Genomic DNA, 8139 nt, shown 5'->3' on the forward strand with positions numbered 1-8139 from the left:
GGGAATTAACACCAACATAGCTGAAGAAAAAAACAGATAAAAGAATTAAAAAAAATGAAGAAACCCTAAGAATCATGTGGGACTCTATCAAGAAGGATAACTTGCGTGTGATTGGAGTCCCAGAACAGGGAGGGAGGACAGAAAACACAGAGAAAATAGTTGAAGATCTCCTGACAGAAAACTTCCCTGACATCATGACAGACGAAAGGATATCTATCTAAGATGCTCATCGAACCCCATTTAAGACTGATCCAAAAAGAAAAACACCAAGACATATTATCATCAAACTTGCCAAAACCAAAGATAAAGAGAAAATTTTAAAAGCAGCCAGGGAGAAAAGAAAGGTCACCTTCAAGGGAGAATCAATAAGAATAAGTTCAGACTACTCAGCAGAAACCATGCAGGCAAGAAGGGAATGGGACGACATATACAGAGCAGTGAAGGAGAAAAACTGCCAGCCAAGGATCATATATCCAGCAAAACTCTCTCTGAAATATGAAGGCAAAATTAAGATATTTACAGATAAACACAAGTTTAGAGAATTTGCAAAAACCAAACCAAAGCTACAAGAAATACTAAAGGATATTGTTTGGTCAGAAAACCAATAATATCAGATACCGGCACAACACAAGGTCACAAAACAGAACATCCTGATATCAACTCAAATAGGGAAATCACAAAAACAAATTAAGATTAATTAAAAAAAAAATGCTCATAACAAGGAATCACTGAAGTCAAAATGTAAAAGATCACAATAATCAAAAAGAGGGACTAAATACAGGTGGCATAGAACTGCCATATGGAGAGTGATACAAGGCAGTATAGAACATTACAAGTTAGGTTTTTACTTAGAAAAATAGGGGTAAATATTAAGGTAAACACAAAGAGGTATAACAACTCCATAACTCAAGATAAAAGCCAAGAAAAACGTAACAACTCAACAAACATAAAGTTAAACACTACGAAAATGAGGATCTCACAATTTACTAAGAAAAACGTTTCAGCACAAAAAAGTAAGTGGAAAAATGAAATTGTCAACAACACACATTAACAGGCATCAAAATGACAACACTAAACACTTATTTATCTATAATTACGCTGAATGTAAATGGACTAAATGCACCAATAAAGAGACAGAGAGTCTCAGACTGGATAAAGAAACACGATCCGTCTATATGCTGCCTACAAGAGACACACCTTAGAGACACAAACAAACTAAAACTCAAAGGATGGAAAAAAATATATCAAGCAAACAACAAGCAAAAAAGAAGAGGAGTAGAAATATTAATTTCTAACAAAATAGACTTTAGACTTAAATCCACCACAAAGGATAAAGAAGGACACTACATAATGATGAAAGGGACAATTGATCAGGAAGACATAACCATATTAAATATTTATGCACCCAATGACAGGGCTACAAGATACATAAATCAAATTTTAACAGAACTGAAAAGTGAGATAGACACCTCCACATTTATAGTAGGAGACTTCAACATACCACTTTCGGAGAAGGACAGGACATCCAGTAAGAAGCTCAATAGAGACATAGAAGACATACTTACAACAATCAACCAACTTGACCTCATTGTCTTATACAGAACTCTCCATCCAACTGCTGCAAAGTATACTTTTTTCTAGCGCACATGGAACATTCTCTAGAATAGACCACATATTAGGTCATAAAAGAAACCTTTCCAGAATCCAAAACATCGAAATATTACAAAGCATCTTCTCAGACCACAAGGCAATAAAACTAGAAATCAATAACAGAAAAACTAGGGAAAAGAAATCAAATACTTGTAAAATGAACAATACCCTACTGAAAAAAGACTAGGTTATACAAGACATCAAGGAGGGAATAAGGAAATTCATAGAATGCAACGAGAATGAAAATACTTCCTATCAAAACCTCTGGGACACAGCAAAAGCAGTGCTCAGAGGCCAATTTATATCGATAAATGCACACATACAAAAGGAAGAAAGAGCCAAAATCAGAGAATTGTCCCTACAACTTGAACAAATAGAAAGTGAGCAACAAAAGAATCCATCAGGCACCAGAAGAAAACAAATAATAAAAATTAGAGCTGAACTAAATGAATTAGAGAACAGAAAAACAGTTGAAAGAATTAACAAAGCCAAAAGCTGGTTCTTTGAAAAAATTAACAAAATTGATAAACCATTGGCTAGACTGACTAAAGAAATACAGGAAAGGAAACAAATAACCCGAACAAAAAAAGAGAAGGGCCACATCACAACAGACCCAACTGAAATTAAAAGAATCATATCAGACTATTACGAAAAATTGTACTCTAACAAATTTGCAAACCTAGAAGAAACGGATGAATTCCTGGAAAAACACTACCTACCTAAACTAACACATTCCGAAGTAGAACAACTAAATAGACCCATAACAAAAAAAGAGATTGAAATGGTAATCAAAAAACTCCCCAAAACAAAAAGCCCTGGCCCGGACGGCTTCACTGCACAGTTCTACCAAACTTTCAGAGAAGAGTTAATACCACTGCTACTAAAGGTATTTCAAAGCATAGAAAATGACAGAATACTACCCAACTCATTCTATGAAGCCACCATCTCCCTGATACCAAAACCAGGTAAAGACATTACAAAAAAAGAAAATTACAGACCTATATCCCTCATGAACATAGATGCAAAAATCCTCAACAAAATTCTAGCCAATAGAATTCAACAACATATCAAAAAAATAATTCACCACGATCAAGTGGGATTTATACCAGGTATGCAAGGCTGGTTTAATATCAGAAAAACCATTAATGTAATCTACCACATAAATAAAACAAAAGACAAAAACCACATGATCTTATCAATTGATGCAGAAAAGGCATTTGACAAAGTTCAACACCCATTTATGATAAAAACTCTCACCAAAGTAGGAATTTAAGGAAAATTCCTCAACATAATAAAGGGCATCTATGCAAAGCCAACAGCCAACATCATTCTAAATGGACAGAACCTGAAAGCACTTCCCTTGAGAGCGGGAACCAGACAAGGATGCCCTTTATCACCACTCTTATTCAACATCATGATAGAAGTCCTAGCCAGGGCATTTAGGCTAGACAAAGAAATAAAGGGCATCCAGATTGGCAAGGAGGAAGTAAAATTATCTCTGTTTGCAGATGACACGATCTTATACACAGAAAACCCTAAGGAATCCTCCAGAAAACTACTTAAACTAATAGAAGAATTTGGCAGAGTCTCAGGTTATAAGAGAAACATACGAAAATCACTTGGATTCCTCTACATCAACAAAAAGAACATCGAACAGAAAATCACCAAATCAATACCATTCACAGTAGCCCCCAAGAAGATAAAATACGTAGGAATAAATCTTACCAAAGATGTAAAAGACCTATACAAAGAAAACTACAAAGCTCTACTACAAGAAATTAAAAAGGACATACTTAAGTGGAAAAACATACCTTGCTCATGGATAGGAAGACTTAATATAGTAAAAATGTCTCTTCTACCAAAAGCCATCTATACATACAATGCACTTCCGATCCAAATTCCAATGTCATTTTTTAAGGTGATAGAGAAACAAACCACCAACTTCATATGGAAGGGAAAGAAGCCTCGGATAAGCAAAGCATTACTGAAAGAGAAGAAGAAAGTGGGAGGCCTCACTCTACCTGATTTCAGAACCTATTATACAGCCACAGTAGTCAAAACAGCCTGGTATTGGTACAACAACAGGCACATAGACCAGTGGAACAGAATTGAGAACCCAGATATAAATCCATCCACATGTGAGCAGCTGATATTTGACAAAGTCCCAGTGTCAGTTAATTGGGGAAAAGATAGTCTTTTTAACAAATGGTGCTGGCATAACTGGATATCCATTTGCAAAAAAATGAAACAGGACCCATACCTCACACCATGCACAAAAACTAACTCCAAGTGGATCAAAGACCTAAACATAAAGACTAAAACGATAAAGATCATGGAAGAAAAAATAGGGACAACCTTAGGAGCCCTAATACAAGGCATAAACAGAATACAAAACATTACCAAAAATGACGAAGAGAAACCAGATAACTGGGAGCTCCTCAAAATCAAACACCTATGCTCATCTAAAGACTTCACCAAAAGAGTAAAAAGACCACCTACAGACTGGGAAAGAATTTTCAGCTATGACATCTCCGACCAGCGCCTGATCTCTAAAATCTATATGATTCTGTCAAAACTCAACCACAAAAAGACAAACAACCCAATCAAGAAGTGTGCAAAGGATATGAACACACTTCACTAAAGAAGATATTCAGGCAGCTAACAGATACATGAGAAAATGCTCTCGATCATTAGCCATTAGAGAAATGCAAAATAAAACTACGATGGGATTCCATCTCACTCCAACAAGGCTGGCATTAATCCAAAAAACACAAAATAATAAATGTTGGAGAGGCTGCGGAGAGATTGGAACTCTTATACACTGCTGGTGGGAATGTAAAATGGTACAACCACTTTGGAAATCTATCTGGCGTTATCTTAAACAGAAATAGAACTACCATACAACCCAGAAATCCCACTCCTCGGAATATACCCTAGAGAAACAAGAGCCTTCACACAAACAGATATATGCACACCCATGTTTATTGCAGCTCTGTTTACAATAGCAAAAAGCTGGAAGCAACCAAGGTGTCCATCAATGGATGAATGGTTAAATAAATTGTGGTATATTCACACAATGGAATACTACGCATCAATAAAGAACAGTGACGAATCTGTGAAACATTTCATAACGTGGAAGAACCTGGAAGGCATTATGCTGAGCGAAATTGGTCAGAAGCAAAAGGACAAATATTGTATAAGACCACTATTATAAGATCTTGAGAAATAGTATAAACTGAGAAGAACACATACTTTTGTGGTTACGAGGGGGGGAGGGAGGGAGGGTGGGAGAGGATTTTTTACTGATTAATTAGTAGATAAGAACTGCTTTAGGTGAAGGGAAGGACAATACTCAATACATGGAAGGTCAGCTGAACTGGACTGGACTGGACCAAAAGCAAAGAAGTTTCCGGGATAATCTGAAGGCTTCAAAGATCAGCGGAGCAAGGGCGGGGGTTTGGGGACTATGGCTTAAGGGGAGTTCTAAGTCAATTGGCAAAATAATTCTATTATGAAAACATTCTGCATCCCACTTTGAAATGTGGCGTCTGGGGTCTTCAGTGCTAACAAGCAGCTATCTAAGATGCATCAGTTGGTCTCAACCCACCTGGACCAAAAGAGAATGAAGAACACCAAGGTCACACGATAACTAAGAGCCCAAGAGACAGAAAGGGCCACGTGAACCAGAGACCTACATCATCCTGAGACCAGAAGAACTAGATGGTGCCCGGCTACAACAGATGACTGCCCTGGCAGGGAGCACATCAGAGAACCCCTGAGGGAGCAGGAGATCAGTGGGATGCAGACCCCAAATTCTCATAAAAAGACCATACTTAATGGTCTGACTGAGACTAGAGGAATCCCGGCGGTCATGGTCCCCAAACCTTCTGTTGGCCCAGGACAGGAACCATTCCCGAAGACAACTCAGCAGTCATGGAAGGGACTGGACAGTGGGTAGGAGAGAGATGCTGATGAAGAGTGAGCTAATGATATCAGGTGGACACTTGAGACTGTGTCGGCATTTCCTGTCTGGAGGGGGGATGGGAGGATAGAGAGAGTTGGAAGCTGGCAAAATTGTCACGAAAGGAGAGACTGGAAGGGCTGACTCATTAGGGGGAGAGCAAGTGGGAGTAAGGAGTAAGGTGTATATAAACTTATATGTGACAGTCTGACTTGATTTGTAAATGTTCACTTGAAGCTCAATAAAAGTTAATTAAAAAAAAAAAATTTGTTGTTGTAGGGGGCTATTCTGTGCATTGCAGATGTTTAGCAGTATCCCCGGCCTCTACCCACTAGATGCCAGTACCTCCCCTCCCCCAGTTATGACAAAAATGTCTCCAGAAATTGCCAAATGGCCCCGGTGGGGCAAAATTATATCTGATTGAGAAAGACTGATTTAGAGAAAAAAATTAGGTAAAAATTGTAGTTAGTTACAATCACATCTAAACGTATATTTGGGGGGAAAACTGAAGTTTGGTAAACAAAGCTCTAAGTCCTTGTTATTTGAAAAACAATTCTAAAATTTGTAAATTTTTATTTGCATGTTTATAAATATGCTCTAGGTTTCCTATCAAGCCTAAAAGTATTCTGTGCTCGTTTCTGCAGCACATATACTAAAATCGGGATGATACAGAGAAGATTACTATGGTCCCTGTGCAAGGATTAAGTGCAAACTGGTGAACCCTTTCATATTTTTACATCTACTGGTCCCATCCCAGCTGAAGCAAAGGAGAATGAAGAAGACCAAAGACACAAGGGAGAGATTAGTCCAAAGAACTAACGGAGCACAACTACCATGGCCTCGACCAGACTGAGCCCAAAGCAACTAGATTGTGCCCAGTTACCACTCCCGACTGCTCTGGCAGGGATCACAGTAGAGGGTCCTGGACAGAGCGGGAGAAAAATGTAGAACAAAATTCAGATTCACCAGAAAAAAAAAAAACAGACCAATCTTGCTGGTCTGACAGAGATTGGAGAAACCATGAGAGTATGACCCCAGGACGCCCTTTTAATTCAATACTGAAGTCAGTCCTGAGGTTCATCCTTCAGCCAAAGATTAGACAGGTCTATAGGGCCAAAATAACACACATGAGGGATGTGCTACATAGTTCAATCGTGTATACAAGACTAATGGGCACACCAGCCCAAAAGCAAAGATAAGGCAGGAAGGGACAGGAAAATTGTATGAACTGAAACAGGGAAACTGGGGTGGAAAATGGGAGAGTATGGACACACTGCAGGGTTGGCAACCCATATCACAAATCAATTTGTGTATTAACTGTTTAATGAGTAACAAATTTGCTACGAAAACATTCATCTAAATCACAATTAAAAAAAAAAAAAAGCTAAAATTATTCCAAAAACTTAAAAAAGTGTTGGGCTACTAAGTACATAAAATTCATCTTTATTTTTCTTTTACCTCCCTTTTCTTCTCCTGACTTCTTTTCCCATTGGTCTGCTGCCCTCATGGAGTATAAACTGTTTGGGGAACGGACTTTGAGCCCCCTCACCTACGGGGCAAAGCGGGGGCACGCAGAGTCTCCATCTCTGCCCATACAGCTTTTCCAAGCAGGGTTGCCGCTCACCATGAACTTGTTCCTGTTGTTTGCTGTCTGTTTTCTGTGAGTAATTAAACTGCTTTCATTTGCCAACACTTTGAGTGTCTCGTTTGTGTGTGTGCGTGTGTCTCAACCAAATTAGACTGATGTTGATGCTACTGGCTGGGGTCCTCATCCTAGTAGTCTTGTGACTGCTTCGGCTCTGCAACAACCTGCATGTGTCACACAAGAAAGAACGAAAGTAGACAAAAATATATAAAGAAAGACAATGCTAGATTATTCTAAAAAATGTAGAATCCCTACATCAATTTATTACACAAAATTAAATTCCAGATAGGTCAAATATTTAAACATAAAAAAAAATTGAATCCATAGAAATACTAGAAAAAACATGAAAGAATTTTTAATAATCTCATCAGGGAGAAGGCTTTTGTAAGTGTGATATGACTACACAATCCACATAGATGCATACACCAGATACCAATAAATTTGATAAATTAAAAAAAATTTGTCAATCATGAAAAAATTAGGAAACTTTTTTAAAATAATTTTTATTGTGCTTTTTAAGTGAAAGTTTACAAATAAGTCAGTCTCTCACACAAAAACCCATATACACTCCCAATTACTCTCCCCATAATGAGACAGCCCGGTCTCTCCCTCCACTCTCTCTTTTCGTGTCCTTTTCGCCAGCTTCTAACCCCCTCCACCTTCTCATCTCCCCTCCAGATAGGAGATGCCAACATAGTCTCAAGTGTCCACCTGATCCAAGAAGCTCACTCCTCACCAGCATCCCTCTCCAACCCATTGTCCAATCCAATCCATGTCTGAAGAGATGGCTTCGGGAATGGTTCCTGTCTTGGGGCAGCAAAGGTCTGGGGGCCATGACCACCGCGGTCCTTCTAGTCTCAGACCATTAAGTCTGGTCTTATGA

At 38.5% G+C, this 8139-nt stretch overlaps 1 non-coding gene across 1 annotated transcript; it reads left to right on the plus strand.

Moving 5' to 3' along the window:
• The first annotated feature begins 6239 nt into the window (after positions 1-6239).
• LOC126077624 (U6 spliceosomal RNA) lies at positions 6240-6346 on the plus strand. The gene has a single exon (XR_007517798.1). It is a non-coding gene; the product is annotated as a U6 spliceosomal RNA (small nuclear RNA).
• The last annotated feature ends 1793 nt before the right edge of the window (positions 6347-8139 follow it).

Source organism: Elephas maximus, chromosome 5, assembly GCF_024166365.1.
Source record: "Elephas maximus indicus isolate mEleMax1 chromosome 5, mEleMax1 primary haplotype, whole genome shotgun sequence".
Classification (NCBI taxonomy): Eukaryota; Metazoa; Chordata; class Mammalia; order Proboscidea; family Elephantidae; genus Elephas; species Elephas maximus.